The 22,573-nt window shown below is 38.4% G+C and overlaps 1 long non-coding RNA gene across 2 annotated transcripts in view; it reads right to left on the bottom strand.

The window, feature by feature from the left end:
• Window positions 1–11,715: 11,715 nt before the first annotated feature.
• Window positions 11,716–22,573, bottom strand: part of LOC118150289 (uncharacterized) — a 28,279-nt gene continuing 17,421 nt past the window's right edge. For both annotated transcript variants that reach the window (XR_008478603.2, XR_013530950.1), the window contains one exon: window positions 11,716–12,399. This is a non-coding gene — a long non-coding RNA (uncharacterized LOC118150289). The remainder of the gene's footprint in view (window positions 12,400–22,573) is intronic.

The following is a 22,573-nucleotide window of genomic DNA, read 5'->3' as shown; positions in this document are numbered from 1 at the left end:
GCTCATATCCTTCACCTACTTTTGGATGGTTTTTTTTTTTCTTGTGAATCTGTTTTAGTTCTTTGTAGATTCTGGATATTAGCCCTTTGTCAGATGGGTAGATTGAAAAATTTATTTCCCATTCTCTTTGTTGCCAGTTAATTCTAATGACTGTTTCTTTTGCCATGCAGAAGCTCTGGAGTTTAATTAGGTCCCATTTGTCTATTTTGGCTTTTGTTGTCAGTACTTCTGGTGTTTTAGCCATGAAGTCCTTGCTTATGCCCACGTCCTGAATGGTTTTGCCTAGATTTTTTTTCTAGGGTTTTTATGGTGTTAGGTTGTATGTCTAAGTCTTTAATACATCTGGAGTTAATTTTAGTGTAAGGTGTCAGAAAGGGGTCCAGTTTCTGCTTTCTGCACATGGCTAGCCAGTTTTCCCAACACCATTTATTAAACAGGGAATCCTTTCCCCATTGCTTGTTTTTGTGAGGGTTGTCAAAGATCAGATGATTGTAGATGTGTGGTGATGCCTCCAGGTCCTCTGTTCTGTTCCATTTGTCTATATCTCTGTTTTGGTACCAGTACCATGCTGTTTTAATTATTGTAGCCTTGTAGTATAGTTTGAAATCAGGTAGCATGATGCCTCTGGCTTTGTTCTTTTTGCTTAGAATTGACTTGGCTATGAGGGCTCTCTTTTGGTTCCATATGAAGTTTAAGGTGGTTTTTTCCAGTTCTGTGAAGAAGGTCCTTGGTAGCTTGATGGGGATACCATTGAATCTATAAATTACTTTGGGAAGTATGGCCATTTTCATATTATTGATTCTTCCTAACCATGAACATGGAATGCTTTTCCCTCTGTGTCCTCTCTTATTTCATTGAGGAGTGGTGTGTAGTTCTCCTAGAAGAGGTCCTTTACATCCTTTGTTAGTTGTATTCCTAGGTATTTTATTCTCTTTGTGGCAATTGTGAATGGCAGTTCGTTCTTGATTTGACTCTCTGTTAGTCTGTTATTGGTGTATAGAAATGATTGTGATTTCTGCACATTGATTTTGTATCCTGAGACTTTGCTGAAGTTGCTTATCAGTTTCACGAGATCTTGGGCTGAGATGATAGGGTCTTCTAAATATACAATCATGTCATCTGCAAATAGAGACAATTTGACTTCCTCTTTTCCTAATTGAATGTGCTTTATTTGTTTTTCTTGCCTAATTGCTTGGGCTGGAACTTCCAATATTTTATTGAATAGGAATGGTGAGAGAGGGCATCCATGTATTGTGTCAGATTTCAAAGGGAATGCTTCCAATTTTTGGCCCATTCAGTATGATATTGGCTGTAGGTTTGTCGTAAACAAACTAGGTATCAAAGGAACATATCTCAAAACAATAAAATGTTTTGAGATATGTTCCTTTGATACCTAGTTTATCAAGAGTTTTTAGTATAAAGGACTGTTGAATTTTGTTGAAGGCCTTCTCTGTATCTATTGAGATAATCATGCGGTTTTTGTCTTCGGTTCTGTTTATGTGGTGAATTACATTTATAGACTTCTGCATGTTGAACCAGCCTTGCATCCCTGGAATGAAGCCTACTTGATCATGATGGATAAGCTTTTTGATGTACTGTTGTAATTGCTTTGCCAGTATTTTATTGAAGACTTTTGCAACTATGTTCATCATGAATATTGGCCTGAAGTTTTCTTTTTTTGTTGAGTCTCTCCTGGGTTTTGGCATCAGGAAGATGCTGGTCTCATAAAATGATTTGGGAAGGATTACCTCTTTTTGTATTGTTTGGAATAGTTTCAGAAGGAATGGTACCAGCTTCTCTTTGTACATCTGGTAGAATTCAACTGTGAACCCAACTGAACCTGGACTTTTTTTTGTTGGTAGGCTATTAATTGCTGTCTCAACTTCAGTCCTAGTTATTGGTCTATTCAAGATTTCAATTTCTTCCTGGTTTAGGCTTGGGAGGATACAAGTGTCCAGGAATTTATCCATTTCTTCCAGGTGTACTGGTTTATGTGCATAGAGTTGTTTGTAGTAATCTCTGATTGTAGTTTGCATTTCTGTGGAATCTGTGGTGATATCCCCTTTATCATATATATGATATGTATGATATATATATAATTGCATTTTAGGTTTTGGGATACATGTGAAGAACATGCAAGATTGTTGCATAGGTACATACATGGCAATGTGGTGTGCTGCCTTCCTCCCCATCACTTATATTTGACATTTCTCCCCATGTTATCCCTCCCCAACTCCCCAGCCCCCACTGTCCCTCCCCTAATGTCCCCACCACAGACCCCAGTGTGTGATGCTTCCCTCCCTGTGTCCATGTGTTCTCATTGTTCAACCCCCACCTATGAGTGAGAACATGCGGTGTTTGATTTTCTGTTTTTGTGCCAGTTTGCTAAGAATGATGGTTTCCAGGTTCATCCATGTTCCTACAAAGGACCCGAACTCATCGTTTTTTGTGGCTGCATAGTATTCCATGGTGTATATGTGCCATATTTTTTCTGTCCAGTCTATCATTGATGGGCATTTTGGTTGGTTCCAGGTCTTCGCTATTGTAAACAGTGCTGCAATGAACATTCATGTGCATGTGTCCTTATAATAGAATGCTTTATAATCCTTAGGATATATACCCAGTAATGGGACTGCTGGGTCAAATGGAATTTTTATTTCCAGGGCCTTGAGTAATCACCACACTGTCTTCCACAATGGTTGAACTAATTTACACTCCCACCAACAGTGTAAAAGTGTTCCTATTTCTCCACATCCTCTCCAGCATCTGTTGTCTCCAGATTTTTTAATGGTCACCATTCTCCAGGCGCCCCTCCATACCCGCCTGGGTAGTACCCGCCACCGGCGCCAGGATGCCCCGGGTACGACATGGTGCAGACTGCGCCGCCGCCGCCCTTGCCCTGCGCGCCAGGCCTCGCCGCCGCCTGCCCCGCCCCACTGGTGTGAGATGGTATCTCAATGTAGTTTTGGTTTGCATTTCTCAAAAGACCAGTGATGATAAGCATTTTTTATTGAATCTATTTGATTCTTCTCCCTTTTCTTTTTTATTAATCTGGCTAGCAGTCTGTCTATTTTATTGATCTTTTCAAAAAACCATCTCCTGGATTTATTGATGTTTTGAATGGTTTTTTGTGTCTCTATCTTCTTCAGTTCTGCTCTGATTTTCGTTATTTCTTGTCTTCTGCTAGCTTTTGAGTTTTTTTGATGTTGCTCCTCTAGCTCTTTCCATTTTGATGATAGAGGGTCAATTTTAGATCTTTCCTCACCTCTCCTGTGGGCATTCATTGTTATAAATTCCCCTCTAGACACTGCTTAAAATGTGTCCCAGAGATTCCGGTACACTGTGTCTTCATTCTTATTGGTATCAAAAAACGTCTTTATTTCTGCCTTAATTTCATTATTTATCCAGTCAACATTTAGGAGCCAGTTGTTCATTTTCCATGAAGTTGTGCAGTTCTGAGTTAGTTTCTTAATTCTGAGTTCTAATTTGATTGTCCTGTGGTCTGAGAGACTGTTATGATTTCTATTCTTTTGTATTTGCTGAAGAGTGATTTACTTCCAATTATGTGATCAATTTTAGAGTAGATGTGATGTGGTGCTGAGAAGAATGTATATTCTGTGGTTTGGGGGTGGAGATTTCTGTAGATGCCTATTAGGTCCACTTGGTCTAGATCTGAGTTCAAGTCCTGGATATCCTTGTTAATTTTCTGTCTCATTGATCTGTCTAATATTCACAGTGGAGTGTTAAAGTCTCCCACTATTATTGTGTGGGAGTCTAAATCTCTCTGTAGTCATTAAGAACTTTGCTTTATGTGCCTGGGTGCTCCTGAATTGGGTGCAAATATATTTAGGATAGTTAGCTCTTCTTGACGCATTGATCCTTTTACCGTTATGCAATGCCCTTCTTTGTCTCTTTTGATCTTTGTTGGTTTAAAGTCCATTTAATCAAAGACTAGGATTGCAGCTCCTGCTTTTTTTTTTTTTTTTTTTTTTTGCTATTTACTTAATAAATCTTCCTCCATCCCTTTATTTTTGAGCCTATGTGTGTCCTCGCATATGAGATGGGTTTCCTGAATACAGTACACCCGTGGGTCTTGACTTTTTATCCAATTTGTCACTCTGTGTTTTTTGATTGGGGCATTTAGCCTATTTACAGTTAAGGTTAATATTGTTATGTGTGAATTTCATCCTTTTGATGCTCTCTGGATGCTTTGCCCATTAGTTAATGCACTTTTTTATTGTGTTGATGTTTTTTACCATTTGGTACATTTTTGGAGTAGCTGGTACTGGTCGTTCCTTTCCTTGTTTAGTGCATCTTTCAGGAGCTCTTGTAAGGCAGGCCTGGTGGTGATGAAATCTCTCAGCAATCGCTTATTCATAAAGGATTTTCTTTCTCCTTTGCTTATGAAGCTTAGTTTGGCTGGTTATGAAATTCTAGATTGAAAGTTCTTTTTGTTAAGGATGTTGAATAACCGCCCCCACTCTCTTCTGGCTTGTAGGATTTCTGTGGAGAGATCGCTGTAATTCTGATGGGCTTCCCTTTGTGGGTAACCTGACCTTTCTCTGTGGCTGCCCTTAGCATTTTTTCCTTTATTTCAACTCTGGTTAATCTGACGATTATGTGCCTTGGGGTTGCTCTTCTTGAGGAATATCTTTGCGGTGTTCTCTCTATTTCCTGGACTTGAATGGTGGCCTGGCTTGCTAGGTTGGAAATGTTCTCCTGGATAATATTCTGAAGTGTTTTCCAGCTTGGATTCATTCTCTCTGTCACATTCAAGTACACTTATTAAATGTAGATTAGGTCTTTTCACATAATCCCATATTTCTTGGAGGCTTTGTTCATTTCTTTTCACTCTTTTTTCTCTATTATTGCCTTCTCATTTTATTTCATTGAGTTGATCTTCAATCTCTGATATCCTTTTTCTGCTTGGTTGATTCAGCTATTGAAACTAGTGTATGCTCGTGAAGTTCTAGTGCTGTTTTCCAGCTCCATTGAGTCGTTTATATTTTTCTCCAAGCTGTTTGTTCTGTTTGCATCTCATCTAACCTTTCTTCTAGGTACCTAGTTTCTTTGCATTGGGTTAGCATATGTTCTTTTAGCTCTGAGAAGTTTGTTATTACCCACGTTCTGAAGCCTGTTTCTGTCAATTCATCAGATTCATTCTCCATCCATCTTTGATCCCTAGCTGGTGAGGAGTTGTGATCCTTTGGAAGAGGAGAGGCATTCTGGGTTTTGGTGTTTTCATTTTTTTTGTGCTGGTTTCTTCCCATATTAGTGGCTTTATCTACCTGTGGTCTTTGTAGTTGGTGACTTTTGGATGGGGTCTCTGAGTGGACATCCTTTTTGTTGATGATGTAGTTTTTTCTTTCTGTCTCTTAGTTTTTCTTTTAATAGCCTCAGCTACAGAACTTCTGGAGGTCCACTCCAGACCCTGCTTGCCTGGGGATCACCTGTGGGGGCTGCAGAACAGTAAGGATTGCTGCTGGTTTCTTCTGTTATATTTTTTCTAGAAGGGTACCTGCCAGATGTCAGCCTGAGCTCTCCTTTATGAGGTGTCTCTTTGGGTATAAGGGGGTCAGGGAGCTGTTTGAAGAGACAGTCTGTTCCTTATAGGAGCTCAAGTGCTGTGCTGGAAGCTCTGTTGTTCTGTGCAGAGCTGCTGAGCAGGTACTTTTAAGTCTGCTGCAGCGGAAGTCATAACTGCCTCTTTTCCCAGATGCCCCATCCTAGGAAGATTGGCTTTATTTATAAGTTCCTGTTGTGCTGCTGCCTTTTTTCATAGATGTCCTGCCCCACATGTAGTAGTCTAGTCACAGTCTGCAAGCAGAGGCATTGCTGAGCTGCTGCAGGCTCTGCCCAGCGGTTGTGTGAACTGCCTCGGTAGTGGCTGACTGCCTCCATAGTTGTGGTCACCCTTCCCCCCACCGAACTGGACCATCCTGGATCCAGCTGCGCTTGAGAGTTTTGCAAAACTTTCAATCCAGAGCGTTTCAGCTTGCTTGTTTTGTGGGGGTGGAACCCTCTGAGCCAGATCACCTGGCTCCCTGTCTCTGCCACCTCCCTTTCAGTTGAATGGGCAGCTCTGTCTCCCAGGTGTTCCAGCCAGCAGTTGAAATGGCAGCCCAGATTTGTGTGAGTTTCTGTGCACCAACCCAGCACCGGCTGTAACTGCCGTGCTAAAAACTCATAGCACCGGCAATCTCCTGGTCTGTGGGCAGTGAAAATTTGTTTGGAAATGCAGTGGGCATTCACCCTCTGCATTGTGCTTGCTAGGAACTGCACTCCAGAGCTGTTTCTATTCAGCCATCTTGAATCCTCCCGTGACAATTATCTTTTAAAAAGATATATTTTCTGTTATATGGATTATATATTTACTCTCATTAGCTCACTAATTAAACAGAGCTGCAGGTCAATTCTTATTCCAGCATATGCTTTTAATAACGCTTCTTAAATAGGATGATTAGATGCAACATGACATGGGGAAAAAGACTTAAATATGTCTTTGACTTCAGCATAAAATAAACACAAATCTGTGAGAAAAATACAACCTCAATAAAAATGACACTTGCAAATGCATGTAATTGCTCATCAAATATATTGAGGAATTTATCTGCATCTCTATAAAGTAGAAAGGTGCATTTAAGAAATTAATTCAGAAATGGTTAATATCTTAGGAAAATATCTGTTTAGTAAAATAATGCCTCTCATGAGCTTTGGTGTTTGCTTCACTACAGGAAACAGTTTTATAAATCCTTCTCCTGCAGCCTGACCTTCGGAGGGTCTCCTGGACTCTCCTTCCTCAGCACATCAAGTCCTGTCAAGTCTTTTATAGAGTAACCAGTCAGAATTGCCAGTAAATACTGACCCTCACTGACAAGCCATGGTAATGAACCTGTTATATTTTCACTCCTGTAACCTCACATTGGAACACAAGAATGTTTTAGAAAGCCGTTGTCATGAACAGTAAAGTCTTTAGAACTTTAATAAATGTTAATGCGGTTCAGATTTCCTAGTTTTTTCTCTTAACAATTACTAATTATCAATTAATAAAAATACAATGACTATCAATCACTGATAATAGTATAATTATTATTCTCTTTATTATAATTTTCTCTGTATTCTCAAATTTATTTTAAGTAGTTTGAATTAAAAACTTATATGTCTTTTTTTTAACTTTCTTAAAATTTGATGAAGCATCTGTGCACCAAATAACATCCTGTCACAGTTTTCCAGAGATCCCAAAGTTTGGGAAATGTTGACATGATGCTTCCCAGCTCTTGAGTCCAAGTTCTTGAGTCTGGAAGGCTAAGTTTAAATCCAGGTGTTCCCCTCATGTACTAGCTTTTTGCTGCTATACTTCCCCTCTGAAACTGGTTCCTTATCTACAAAATAGCCGTAAAAAATTAGAAGTAATAAAATTGCCTGTTTGTATACATAAAATGAGATAAGGCATAAAAAGCCCTTGGAATAATCCCCAGTAAATGGTAGGTGCCTTGAAAATGTCAGTCATTTTTAAGCCAGGAAATCACTGTGATAACTCAAAAATCTGGGCCCTTTCTGTTATTGTCAGCTTTCTACTCTCCATTCTTACCCTCAAGTTTGAGACACTTGTCAGGTGCGATGGCACGTGCCTGTAGTCCCAGCTACTCAAGAGGCTGAGGCTGAAGGATCTCTTGAACCCAGGAGTTCTGGGCTGTAGCGCACTATGCTGATCGGGTGTCTGCACTAAGTTCATCATCAATATGGTGACCTCCCGGGAGCGGGGGACCACCAGGTGGCCTGAGGAGGGGTGAACCGGCCCAGGTTGGAAACGGAGCAGGTCAAAATTCCCATGCTGATCAGTAGTTGGATCGCACCTGTGAATAGCCACTGCACTCCAGCCTGGGCAACATAGCGAGACCCAATCTCTTTAAAAAAAACAAAGTTTGAGACACTTGGTCTCGACGTAATCTCTTCACTCCCAATGTGCAAAAGCACTGCACCAAACCTTTTATTTCAACGATAGAACCAAAACCATGACTCATGTATAAGTGACTGTGCAAGTTGATCTGGGTGGGATTGTGAGCAAGACCATCCAGAGTCAGTCTTGACTTGCCATAATCATCATGGTGTCATTACCAACAGATATTTAGGAGTGACCACCCACTATGGGAACAACTCCATTACAGCTTCTGGGAGTACTATTCTAGATAGTCATAGTGAGCTTTTGGCTAGATGTCTGCAACACACTCTAAGAAGCCAACTGGAAGCTGTAGACCAGGTAGACCAGAGCCACTTTGCAGTGGAGAGGCACAAACTACAAGGGATGAAATTATAGCTTGCTGGAATTGTAGTTTACATTTCCCTTTGGCTGCCTGTTTTGTTTCTCAATATAATTTGAGGTGTTGACTAGAGACCACGAAAACCTAAGTGGTTTTGGGTACCAGGCTGTCTTATGAATTACCTTTCTCTCTTTCTAACTTCCTGGTAGCTAAGATGAGCAAGCATGGCTGGGATTATAATTGCTGCATTTAAACTACAGAAAGAATGTTCTTTGATTAAAGATTCTCATATTTCATAAATGTTCTAATTTGATAAAACTTTAGTGTCCTTACCAACAGATCATAATGTAAGGATCTGACATGTAAGCTAAATTTTAAGAATCTGGTTATGGTACAATGAGAACACATGGACACAGGGAGGGGAGCACTACACACTGGGGTCTGTTGGGGGGAAATAGGGGAGGAACAGCCGGGGGTGGGGAGTTGGGGAGAGGTAATTTTTTATGTTCTTTCTACATTGGTTATTTTTTTTCCATTGGCCATTCAATTTATTTAACCAAGAGTAATCCCATTAGGGGTTAAAACTTACCAAAATTATGCTTAATAATCCTGGCATTTTTTTTGTTTGCATTTTAGGTTTGGGGTACATGTGAAGAACATGCAAGACAGTTGCACAGGTACACACGTGGCAGTGTGATTTGCTGCCTTCCTCCCCATCACCTATGTCTGTCTCTCCCCAACTCCCCACCCCCGGCTGTTCCTCCCCTATTTCCCCCCAACAGACCCCAGTGTGTAGTGCTCCCCTCCCTGTGTCTATGTGTTCTTATTGTACGATAACCAGATTCTTAAAATTTAGCTTACATATCAGATCCTTGAAAAAGTGAACATACTAATAAAGACTTTACTGCATAAATTTGATACTTGGAAAGATAGAAGAGATTTACAAAGTTCACAAAAAGAGTTCTATTCTAGCAGGATGGAGTCCTGACTTTATTTTATTACATTATATTATATTATATTATATTATATTATATTATATTATGTTATATTATATTATATTATATTATTTTTTGAGACAGAGTCTCGCTCTGTCACCAGGCTGGAGTGCAGTGGCACAATCTTGGCTCACTGCAACCTCCGTCTCCTGGATTCAAGCAATTCTCCTGCCTTAGCCTCCCAAGTAGCTGGGACTACAAGTGCACACCACCACGCCTAGTTAATTTTTGTATTTTTAATAGAGATGGGGTTTCACCATGTTGGTCAGGATGGGCTCGATCTCTTGACCTCGTGATGTGCCCGCCTCGGCCTCCCAAAGTGCTGGGATTACAGGCATGAGCCACCGCACCTGGCCTCCCATTTTATTTTTAAGGAATCAATATTTTACAGCAAACTATGAATTTCTTAACTTTGTGACTATTTACTTATATGGTTTATGTAGTTGCTCTTTCTCCTTTCACCAAGAATTAAAAAAATCAGTTCTGATTCAAATATTATGAAATAAAGTAGTTGCTAACATCTGATTGATTACCCCCATGCAAAGTGAGACAAAATTCCATTAAAAATAATTTCCAATAATTGAAAATTTAAATTACATGGCATAATAAATCTAATAAAGTATGGACTGGGTGTGGTGGCTCACGCCTGTAATCCAAGCACTTTGGAGGCCAAGGTGGGTGGATCACCTGAGGTTGGGAGTTCAAGACCAGCCTGACCAACATGGAGAAACCCTGTCTTAAAAAAATAAAAAAATAAAAATAAATCTCATAAAGTAAAATATAAAATGTTGATTTTACCTTTTGTCCTAACAGATATTCTATTACATTCTTAGCTGGGGGTGGTGGCACACGAGTGTTATCCCAGCTACTCAGGAGGCTGAGGCAGGAGAATTGCTTGAACTCAGGAGGCAGAGGGAGGTTGCAGTGAGCCGAGATAGTGCTGCTGCACATTAGCTCTGGGTGATAGGGCAAGACTCCATCTTGGAAGGGAAAAAAATATTCTATTACATTCAAATTTAAAAATCTTCTTGTAAAAAAAAAGCATAACAAATTAAGTCAGATGAGAAATTTAGCTAATAAATAAGTTTAACTGTTGCATATATGAGCCATGATTCATTAGTATTTTCTCATTCTGCATTTACACATAGCTTACTCTAATTACCAGAATCTAAGAGGTAGCAGCTTTAAGAACTAGTTCACGACTAAGTACAAATCTCTGGATGCACCAGAATCCCTGTGAGCATCTCAAATCATGTATTGGCCATCTACAAGTATGTCATTAACAACAACAAAAAAGGGGGTCTTTGCACAACTGGAAAGTAACCTACCTTAAATTTAAATTTTAAAATGAATATGCAAACCTAACTAGACATAGTATCTGCAGCAAACAAAATCATCTTTTTTTCTAACAAAGGCCAGAAAAATAAAAGCTCCAAGAGAGGCTGAGCCCTGCTTTGTTTCCTATACTGCCTCTTCCTTTGATGCTGGAAGGCCTTGGAGGCAAACACTCCTCCCTCTGAAGACTGAGGGACATGAAATAGCTTTAACTTTTCTTTCACTGCTTCCACACACTCTGTGAGAGGCCTATGGCTCTGGAAGGAACTGAGAAATATAATTCTGATATGATTTAGATACTTCCCCCCTCCAGATCTCATCTGAATATGTGGCTGTCAGTGTTGAAAATAGGGCCTCCTGGGAGGTGTTTGGGTAATGGTGGTGGATTCCTTATGAATGGCTGGGTGCCATCCTCACAATAATGATCAAATTCTCATTCTGGTAATTTGCATGAGAGCTGGTTAAGTGTGTGGCCCCTTCCCCCTTCCCCTCTCTCACGTGAAACCACCTGCCCTCCCTTTGCCTTCCATCATGAGTGTAAGCTCACTGAGGACCTCACCAGAAGCAGGTATTGAAGCCATGCTTGTAAAGCCTGCAGAACTAGGAGCCAATTACACTTTTTAAAATAAATTACATAGCCTCGGGTATTTCTTTGTAGCAATGCAAAAGTGAGCAAACACAAATCCTGACCAGAAATGACTGGAAAATCTATACAAACCATAAAAGCACATTAAAAACCTATTTTTTTTTGAGACAGAGTCTGGCTCTGTCTCCCAGAATGGAATGCAGTGGCTCTATCTCAGCTCATTGGAACCTCTGCCTTCTGGGTTCAAGTGATTCTTTTGCCTCAGCCTCCCAAGTAGCTGGGACCACAGGCATGCACCACCACACCCAGCTGATTTTTGTATTTTTAGTAGAGATGGTGTTTCCCCATGTTGGCCAGGATGGTCTCGATCTCCTGATCTTGTGATCCACCTGCCTCGACCTCCCAAAGTGCTGGGATTACAGGCATGAGCCACTGAGCCCCACCAAATCCCATATTTTATTGTGCTGCATTACTTTAAACATTATTATAGAACACTCATTTGTATTCTTGCTGTTGAAATCAACTAAAAAACTTGGTTGTATATGGCTTTTTAATCAAACAAACTAGGATTTAACATAACATTTAAAAAAAAAGCAGAAGTAGTGGATGTTTACATTTATATTACATTAACATGAAAAGGTTAATATCTTAAAAGTTTTGAGTAGCATAAACTTGGATGTGATAAACTCATGTGGTTAGAGCACCATATAAGAGGAGGCTGAAATCACAAATTCAATCCCCACTGATGAACAACTGATTTTTTATTTGTTTTAATAAAAACCAAGCTGAAGCTTAAATTCTATCATTCATCATTAAAATGAACCCTTTGGAGCAAGGGGAAAGGGCAAAAGACAAAGAATTATGAATAAATAAAGATAAATCTATGACTATGCTTAAATCACGTGGCAAATTACATTGATGAAAGGTAGCAAAATGTATAAACACAAATTTACATGATTTTCACTAACATAGTAACAACTAAGAGAAGTATATCACATGTTAAAATAGGACAAGTGAATATATGAAAAGCTGAAACATTTAAACCAATGTAAGTTTCTCTAAATCTTTTCTATAATACACTCATTATGACAGAGCGTTTTCAGTCCTCTTCCTGGTGGAAAAAACAATGTAGTGTCACCATTTGCTTGAGATTTTCAGAGGAAGACTGTGTTTGAAATTTTCGGAGGAAGATCATCAGAAGGGTTTGGCTCCAAAGCTATATCTACAGAGAAAAAAGTGTGATAATTTATGTGAATAGCAAAAATGACTTTCAAAATAGCTACACATTCATTTTAATCACTTTAAGCAGTCCTGAAAAAAGTTTCTAGTAATAAATATGTAGGAAATAAAGGCAAAAATATAATAATTCTACTTGGGAATGATATTCTCTCTGTACACATATGGGATAAAATGGGCTATGTCAAGGACTTTCAAAGAGACTAAAGCTAAATAATCTAATGCAATTTCTAGAGAAGTCATATACATGCCCTGCTCCCTCAGATGCAAAACTTCGCTCCTTAGTTTAGCTAAAACCAGGTTCTTGTCACACAACCAGGAAAGATTAGGCTCAAGGACACATTGAAGGGTGAGTAGAACAGAATTTATTTGGCAAAAAGGAGGAAAAAATCTTAGCAAAGCGAGAGGCCAGTGTGCTCCCATCTAAGATTGAATACCTGGCACACAAGCTGAAGAGGCCAGGCTCCTCCCCTCTGTACAAGGTGCAAACTTTCCGTGGCCCCACTCAATTCTCCCAGTGATTGGGCAAGTCACAGATTCTCTGGGGATCTTCCCCCTCATCTGCCTCTTGCATCTATCACTTCAACTTATCAAATGAAAACATAATCACTTGTCTCTCTACTGATTTTAACAGCACATTTTAGGAATAGTCTCAAGCAGCAAGTGATGCTGTGGAAAAATTACTGTCAGATACTAGACTCAATATATCAACATGCTAAAACACAGAGAGCTGTTTTTTGGCCAATATCCCCCAGAAAATAACATGGCTAATTCATTTACTTAGCTGTGATTTATTCAGGGGCAATTCATCATGGCATATTTAAGTGGACTGCATAAAAGGTTCAATGCTCTTATCTATAAGAACAGTTTCATGTCAGAAAATAATTTTTAACTTTTGCGCTCAATTTCCAAAGCCCAAATCTCACTTCTTTCCAACAGCGTGATTCACTGGGGACTTCATCAAGTGTACTTTGAAACAGATCTTATAGTTGCTTCTAAAAAATATTGGCCCTACCTATGTCAAGGTAGGTCTGACTAAAGTCCATCTTGCACCAAAGTGAGATAATCCATTTAAGCAAGACTAAAAATCACATTCTTGAATTTTTACTACACAAACTTTGTCCTCATATAATAAAAGTTGCCATAAGGGAAAATAATAAAAACCTATGACACTCCTCAGCAATGTCCATCTCAAGCCACTTATCTTAATCAATCTTGTAAGAAATTAGGTCAAGATCCACACAGAGTAATAATTAAGGCACTATTTTCCAAACCACATATTAATAACTGTTCTACTTTTTAAAAAGGGGTTTAGTGGGCAAATCACAATCCACTCTGTCCCTGACTTTTACAGAATCAAAGTGCACATTGCTACAGTAAAAACTGATCAGTCTATTAGTGAATACTGTCCAACTCAACATGTCACAATTTATCTACCCAGAATCCTTTTCTTCCCTCCAACTAAAGTGGTTAGAATCTAGTAGAGATATAATCTGGGAGTTTCTGATTTAGCAGAAATTTGAATCATCCATTTTAATAATACTGCCATCTCACTAGAATATTACAGACCTAAAAAAATCTGCTTTTTCTCCATGATTTGAAGTTCATTGGGAGAAAACTATTCTTATGTAAAAAACTCACAGAAAAGTTATTTTCAAGTTTTTTTCCCATATATTTGAACATTTGATGATATAATGTTAGCTATGTGAAAAAATAAAATCGTTGGAGCACCGCTTGATAGGAAGAGACTTGTATAGCTGTTCCCAAGCTAAAGCTTCTGAGAGTCCACCACTACCTTCTATCAAAAAAAGCAAATATATTACCATTTGAGTGTGAAACATAACAAGTAATGTTTGCAGAATTCAGATTATGTTTCAGTACCTGTGTCATAATATTTAATTTTGAATTTTCCATGGAACCCCAAGAAAATTAAGTACAAGAATCAAAAAGTAGCAGACTTATACCCACACACATACACCTTCCTACACACCCACACCTAAAACCAAGATGTGCTACTATGTATTTCAATACAAAAATCAGGAAGAAATGAAAGTATACAGGAAATAAAACAAGATCAGCCCAAGTATCAAGCTGTCACTCCCCCCATTCCTGGGGTTAATATGCTGGGCGCCTGACAAAGGTGTTGGCCAGTCAATCGCAATTCATCTGGGACTTCCCAAGAACTAGAGAAAGGAGGAACTGGCCCACAAGACTGGTAGCTGGCTGGAAGTTGCCAATGGCTCTTATTTTGCCATTAGGAGAGGGCTATTTTCAGGAGAGATCAAAAGAGAATAGCATAACTTAGACAGGTTCTGAGGAGATCATTTGATTCCTTCGTCAAGTAGTACCTAACTGTCTCCTGTTAACTCCCTGGCTATACACATTAATTTCTCAATAAACATTTTTAACTATTTTGAGATAGATTTTCTTCAACTGGCAACTATAAGAGACCTGGTTAGTCAGCAGTAATGACAGTACTGATGATTATACTAAAGGTAGGAATAGGTAAAAGTCTCTTGCTCACATCTTGAAGAAATGTCTTATTAGGAACAGAAATTTGCAAGAGCCAAAATAATGCCTTGTTTACAAATTACCTGTAAACTCACAACCATTACTTTTTGTTTCCTTATGCATGGTAAAAATACATATGTACAGCTCTAAGCAGTACACGCTTTATGTTTTATTTTCTTATGAATGATCTTGACCCATTTGAAAAATATTGGCTCATCAGGTGTTATTCCTATACTTTAGTTGGCCAATGCCCTATTGTTAGTGATTTAGGCATTTGCAAAGTTTTGTTCTTATAAGGAAAACCTTCTTGTACAGTATCTTGTACATTTTTTAGAGATCCTTAGGAAAGATTTTCAGAAGTGGAATCACTAGACCAAAGGTGGGATTTCTTTCCTGAATCAATATGTAGTGCTAAGTTGCTTTCTAAATAAGATACAGGCATATTAGGGCCCAGTGTTACAAATAACACCGGTTTTAGCTTCTAGTTCAGCTTTGGATACTTGAAAAAGTTCCTACTGATATGAATGAGGAACACCATTGAGGCTCTAACTTGTGTTTGTCTTTTAGATTACACGCTTTACACATTTCGATCATTTTTCCATTGTTAACAATGATATTTCCACTTTGATGAGTTTCATATCATTTGCACATACTATATGTACTGAATTCACTAGGAACTTTCTAGTGTTTATTTCCATGGGGTTTTCAGAAAATATTAAGTTTATGTCTATAGGATACCACAATTTTCTATATAACTTGTAATTTCTGCTGATGACAAATACCACATATTGCTATGTTGTAGAATGGACACTTAAACCATTAGACAGTAAACTTACACACATACACACACACTCTGTGTTATTTCTGTACTCTCCATTAAATCTTTTCCCAAGAGCCTAAGGAGACTGAGCAATCACACTGCTCTTTTTTTCATTGTCACAAAAGACTGCCAACTATTAAATAAACTTTTAGGCCCCACAAACAGGCACATGTAGAGATTTAGAGACATCCAGAGAGTAAAAACATAGGAACTACACACCTTATATGTGAATAACTTCAAAAATTATTTTTTAGCCTCCTAAAAGTGTTAGAAACTAGGAAAATATTTTTGATTTCATGATTAGGGGTTATAACTATAACTGTATTTTAACACCCACCATTTTTGTATTATCCACTTAAATTACAAGGTAATCTGGCAGCACGATAGAATGATGGGGAAAATTATGACTTAAAAAAACAGTCATGCTCAGGTCTAAATGTAAACATTCCTCAGAGAAAGAAATCTGTAGATGCATTGACATTGAATACTGCTTTTTTTCTAAGACTGTTAGTTGTAAGTTCTATCTCAATTGTAAATATATTAAAAATATAACAAAAGAATGTATGTAATTTAGAATAAATAAAATGCATTATTAAAGGCCAAAGGTGTTAAAACTATGCGACTGTAAATTGGCAAGAAACAATTTTTTTTTTTTTTTTTAGAAATGAGGTTTCTCCATGTTGGCCAGGCTGGTCTTGAACTCCTGACCTCAGGTGATCCACCCGCCTCAGCCTCCCAAAGTGCTGAGATTATGGGCGTGAGCCACCGCGCCCAGACTGAAACAATTTTTCTTGTCAAAATATTAAAGGGAGGGGGCAGTAACGAAGAAATTAACTGAAAGAAGCAGCACATTCAGAGAAAGAGATTAATTTCAACGTATTTCTTTCATATATCCCAATTAAGTAAAATGTATCAGCACCTTCTGAGCCAACTGCTGGGCATCTGTTTATGTAAAGGCTTACTGCATTTACTGACATGCTCTGTCATTTCTATATTGTACCTGGTATTAGTTTTATGGCCCATGAAAACATTCCAAGTCTCTTAATTATGAAGCACTTTGAGAAGTTATCTAAGTCCAGACTATTCACACATCAGATGCTACCTACCTGATGGCCTTGAGCTGGCCTGCCTCCCTCACCTGAGGGCACACAGGGAGCTCCTTCATGCCCACCTCAGGCTCACTCATGCCTTGGTTCTGCTTTTTCAACTCTGACAACCCCACCTCGGGCTTCCTAACCTCTTCTTTTCCTCCGTGTCAGTGCTCAGTCTTGTCTTAACTTTTTAACTCCTTGATCAGTTTTAGTGACTGTGACTGAACTGTGATATTACTTTCCCCCTTTATATATTTCTTAAGAGCACTTAACTCTACTTCTTAGACTTTTAAGAACATTTCTGGGCCAGATGTGGTGACTCATGCCTGTAATCCCAAAACCCTGGGAAGCCAATATGGGGGAATAGCTTGATGACAGAAGTTTGAGACTAGCCAGGGCAATGCAGTGAAACCCTCATCTCTAGAAAACATAGTTTGAAAATTAGCCAAGCATGGCGGTTCACGTTTATAGTCATAGCTACGTCATACACTCTGAGCTGGGAGAATTGCTTCAGCCCAGGAGTTCAAGGCTGCGGTGAGCTATGGTCATGCCACTGCACTCCAGCCTGAGTGACAGCAATAATCTGTCTCTAAAAGGAAAAAAAACTTCTGGGTTATGTACCTCCTTTTCATTCCTCATCATTAAATGTTACAGTTTTAATTCTGATGCCTAATTATTTAACAACTTTAAGAAGGTAAAATAAAAAGATAGTATTCAAAGAAACTCACATGAGTTATTAAGTAAATTCTAGTTTTATGTGGTATTTACACTCTTGGTTTATCAAGTCTTATATATCTAAACCTTGAAAAACCTAATTTGTACTTCTCGGAGGCCTTCTCCTCACATGTAAAACAAGTATAATTCCTATACCAACAAATTCAAAATATTATGAGGATCAAATGAAATGCAAGAGCAATCTACATACTAAAAAATGAGCAATAAATTACAAAGAAAAGCTGTCACAAATTAACTCAAAAGCAAAAATGAATGGTCAGTATTCACTGGAAAAAATAGTGCCAAAATAACATCTTAAGCAAAAAATCACTTTGTCTATTCACTGAAGTTAAAAGAAAAACCGTCACACACATCATCCTGAATGCCTTCCAGTGTTTGTATATATACATATATATATATAAATATATATATATTCTTTCTTAAAGGAAGTATATGTATGTTCTCTCTTAAAGAACATATATATATGTATAATAAGCAGATACATATTCCTCCTGGCTTCTTATATGTGTATTACTGTACCTTCTCTTCCTTGCTTTTTTCACATAATGTCCAGGGAATCACCCCACAGCAGTAAAGAGAGATTGCATTGTTTTCCACAGCTCCGTAGTTCTCTGCACGGCAGTATCATTTATTTTACCAGTCCCTTTCTAGACATTCAAGCCATTTCCAATAGTTTGCTATTGAAAATAATAGAACAAAAATGTTGTGCTTATGCTGTTTTATATTCACGGGCACACCTTCAGGAAACATTTCTCAGAGTAGAATTTCTGGATTAAATGCATATACAGTGCTGTCAGATCATGTTAAGTTCCTCTTTGTGGAGGCGAACCACTTTGCATTTCCACCAGCAACATATGGACTCAAATTCCTTTCACAGCCACACCAAAGAATGTATTGGAAAGTTTTTGGAATTCTTCCCAGTAAGTGAGAAACTGCAGTGTAGTTTTTATTTGCCTTTCTCTTATGTGTTAAGTCATGTTTAAAGATCACCTGCATTTTTTTGTGACTTGTCAATTGATCACTTTGTTACCTACTTTGGATTCACTTAATTCCTTCAAGTTACCCTATTTTAGGTCCCTCTTATTTTTCACTGTTGACTCTATCTGAACCATTCCATCAGCCTCCTAGCTGGTATCCCTGCTTCCACCCTCATCTGCATCCCAGCACATTCTCACAGAGCAGTTAATCTAATATTTTTCTTAAAGAACTAGCAGTATTCCCTGGGCTATATTCTTCCAGTGGCTTCTTATCACAAAGACTATAATCTTTGTCAAGGCCCACCTTGCATACAAGGTCTTAACCACCTGGCCTGCCTTTCATTCTGCTGCAGCCACCCTTATGCTTTTATGTCCTGTGGTCAAACCAACTTTGATTCTATTTAAGAAATTCAAAAGCAGCGATTCCTCTGTGTGGAAGATCCCCACACCCCCACAAGGTTCCCTTCACTTTTAGAACTTCTCACATGTCACTTAAGGAAGAGCAGCCAACTTCCACCTCCTTCCCCACTGTAAAACTGCCCTCCTCATCAATCCATTGCTCTGTTTTACTTTCTTCTAAACATTTCACCACCTCAAATTCTTGATTACTCATGTTCTATAGATACCTAGCTCCCTCTAGAATGTAAGGTTCAGAGTTAGGTTGGGGACTCTGTCTTGTGTATCACATTTGCTCTGCATCTGAAACACATATGCTCATTAAATATGTTTCAGCATGCCTAAAACTAGTTAAACATTTCCCATTTTCTAATGTTGTCTCCTGATTGGTCATCTAAGACATCAGATCTCTTAAAACGGCAGCTACTCAGAACTGTGAAGAACTGCAGAAGAGCTGCTAAGAACCACAAAAACTTTAATGAGAAATTCTAATGTTCAGTGAAAAGACAGTGGTTAACTCCGGTTTGGCAAAGGAACACTTAATACCAAACTCCCTTAACTGCAAAATGACTCATTCCATTGATTTATGTCCTAAGACAAAAACATACCCATCTGAATTTTATAGAGAGGTACAATGCATCAGTTCTCAAAGTATATTTTTTAATCTGTGTCCCCAGCCTCAAACAAAATGGAACTGTGTATGATGCCACTATGAAAGCTGTCCAATCATAAATGACATGTACGTAAGTAATGCTCCAGCCAGTCCATGGTATACCAAGGTTCTATTAGAAGGGATGAGGTAGAACAGAGTGCGGGTGCACAGGCGTGAAAAGACATCCTGGAGTACTCTCTAGGTTTCAAGCACCGTTTCAGGAACTTACATCATTATTTCACTGTGTTAGGTAAAAGTTCAGAAGCAGCAAATATACAGTAATCTCTTCTTTGAAAAATGTAATGTTATATTCACACGCAGATAAACACTAAAAAAGAATGAATGCCAAAATCATAATAAATGCTAGCTTTTAGTATTCTGAGTATAACAAATTACTTTTCTAAACTTTCTATGTGTTTTCCATTAAACACATTGAAAAGAAGGGCTTAAAATAGCTACTGAGGCCAGGAGCCATGGCTCATGCCTGTAATCCCAGCACTTTGGGAGGCGGAAGCGGGTGGATCACGAGGTCATGAGATCGAGACCATCCTGGTCAAAATGGTGAAACCCGTCTCTACTAAAGATACAAAAAATTAGCTGGGCATGGTGGCACGTGCCTGTAATCCCAGCTACTCGGGAGGCTGAGGCAGGAGAATTGCCTTAATCCAGGAGGCAGAGGTTGCGGTGAGCCGAGATCATGCCATTGCACTCCAGCCTGAGTAACAAGAGCGAAACTCCGTCTCAAAAAAAAAAAAAAAAAAAAAAAAAAAGAGAGAGAGATCAAGACCATCCTGGCCAACATGGTGAAACCCCATTTCTACTAAAAATACAAAATTTAGCTGGGTGTGGTGGCATGCGCCTGTGGTCGCAGCTACTCAGGAGGCTGAGGCAGAAGAATCGCTTGAACCCAGGAGGTGGGGGTTGCAGTGAGCCGAGATTGCGCCACTGCACTCCAGCCTGGCGATAGAGCAAGACTCCATCTAAAAAAAAAAAGTAGCTACTGACAAGAGGACATATCTGCTGCTCAGAGGCTTTATCACCTTGTATTGCCCATTCTTTCCTTTCCCTCACCCCTATGGTAGGGGAAAGAAATGGGTCACTGGGGAGCACCTTTACCACCAAAATTAATAAAGTTCCTAAAATCAGGATGTATGAAAATTGGTAACAGTAAAATTGGATAATAGGATCACAGTACTTTATGTTATGTTATGGTTAATACTCGAGTTATATTAGATATGCTGCTAAATGAAGGTGAGGCAGTAAAAGACACTATTGAGTCTATCTGAAATCTATTCCAGATTCTTAAAACAGGTCTTTGAAATGGCTTGAAGAAATCATGTTCTGAAATGTTTCAGAAGAGAAGACAAAAGTAGAGCATAATTTGCTTTTAATTCTTTCTGAACAACCAAAATAATTCTATTCCTCATTGTAAAAAACCAGACTGTTTCACATCTAAGTAGAAATTCTCAGTTTCCAGAAATGCCAATATAAAATTGAATGAAATAAAGATTTTAAAAGCACACTTTCAGTGTGTCTGTACTTTTATTATTTGAGGTTCTGCTGTGTTTCTATGAAAAGTTAGTAGTCAAAAGCTGAAATTGAGATTTCTCTTATTGTTTTATTGAATTCCAAAATACAATTAAAAAGATCAATTGGCACAAAAATTTAATGGTCATGCTGATCAACACAAAATGAGAAATTCTGTGCTCACAAACATTTTTTTCCTAAGTTATTCTGCTGTAGCACTTCTTATCACCCTATGCTTAATTCCTGGTCCCCTACCTGACTTCTTGCCACCTTCTCCTGTTCTATGCACTCTCAGCTTCAATTCACAGTAACTAAGAGAACTTCTTTAGAATTTATCAACTTGTTGGCCAGGTGTGGTGGCTCACGCCTGTAACCTAAGCACTTTGGAGGCCAAAGCGGGCGGATCACCTGAGGTTGGGAGTTCAAGACCAGCCTGACCAACATGGTGAAACCCTGTCTTTAAAAAAAATGAATTTAGCAACTTGTTTATTTGAATAACAAATCTGGGCTATTTCATTACCTCTGCTTTTATTCTTATCCACTGAAATGAGTGAATAGACATGAGATGAGGCCAGGCAAGATGACATATACCTGTAGTCCCAGAGACTCAGGAGGCTATGGTGGAAAATCTATTGAGCCCAGACCAGCAATTTCAGGCCGGCATGGGTGACATAGTCAGACTCTCCTTTACTTAGAAAAAAAATGAAGAAGTAAATGTCTTTGAGTTGTATAAAATAAACTCTAAATGGAATAAATCAAGATGGCAGTGCATTTTAAAAGAGAGGTCTACTTTACAGGTAAAATATAAAATGTATTCTGGAGTTTTTAAATTTTTAAAGAACTGCATTCAGCATAGCTACCATTTCCATGTATTCTGAGGACTTAAAACCTTAGTTCTGTTTAGTAGTTATCTTACACAGTCATTACGATCTCTTTTTATTTCTTCATTAGCAATATAGAGAGAATATACACAGGCCTTATCTGTGTGTGGAGGGGCCAAATGAGACATACATAAAATGTGTTGTAAATCCTAAAGAATGACAATAAACAGCTTATTTTTGGGCTCTCATCCAAAACTACCCATCTACTCACTGGTGTGCAAAATCACTCAGATTCTTACCTTACACCACCAAGCAGTTTACACAAGTACTTACATGCTTTGCAGATAAAGATACAATCAATTAATTCACATAACTTATTTTTTATTCTAAGAAAATTCTAAAATGCTCTGAAAAGTGAGTATAGTACATCCCAGTTACAAAGTCACATTTATCATGAGTCTTAATTATTCTACCTTTTAAAAAAATTAAGACCCCAACTGAAGTTTATATACAAGAGCTATAGGACATTTCCTCGAAGTTAAGGAAATCTGACATGTAAATAAAACCAATGAGCCAACTGGATTTAAATATCTTTGTAATACAATGTTTTCTATTTTGAAGAATTTCATT

The sequence above is a fragment of the Callithrix jacchus genome, chromosome 22, assembly GCF_049354715.1.
Source record: "Callithrix jacchus isolate 240 chromosome 22, calJac240_pri, whole genome shotgun sequence".
Lineage (NCBI taxonomy): Eukaryota > Metazoa > Chordata > Mammalia > Primates > Cebidae > Callithrix > Callithrix jacchus.
This window is presented reverse-complemented; position numbering and strand designations above follow the sequence as displayed.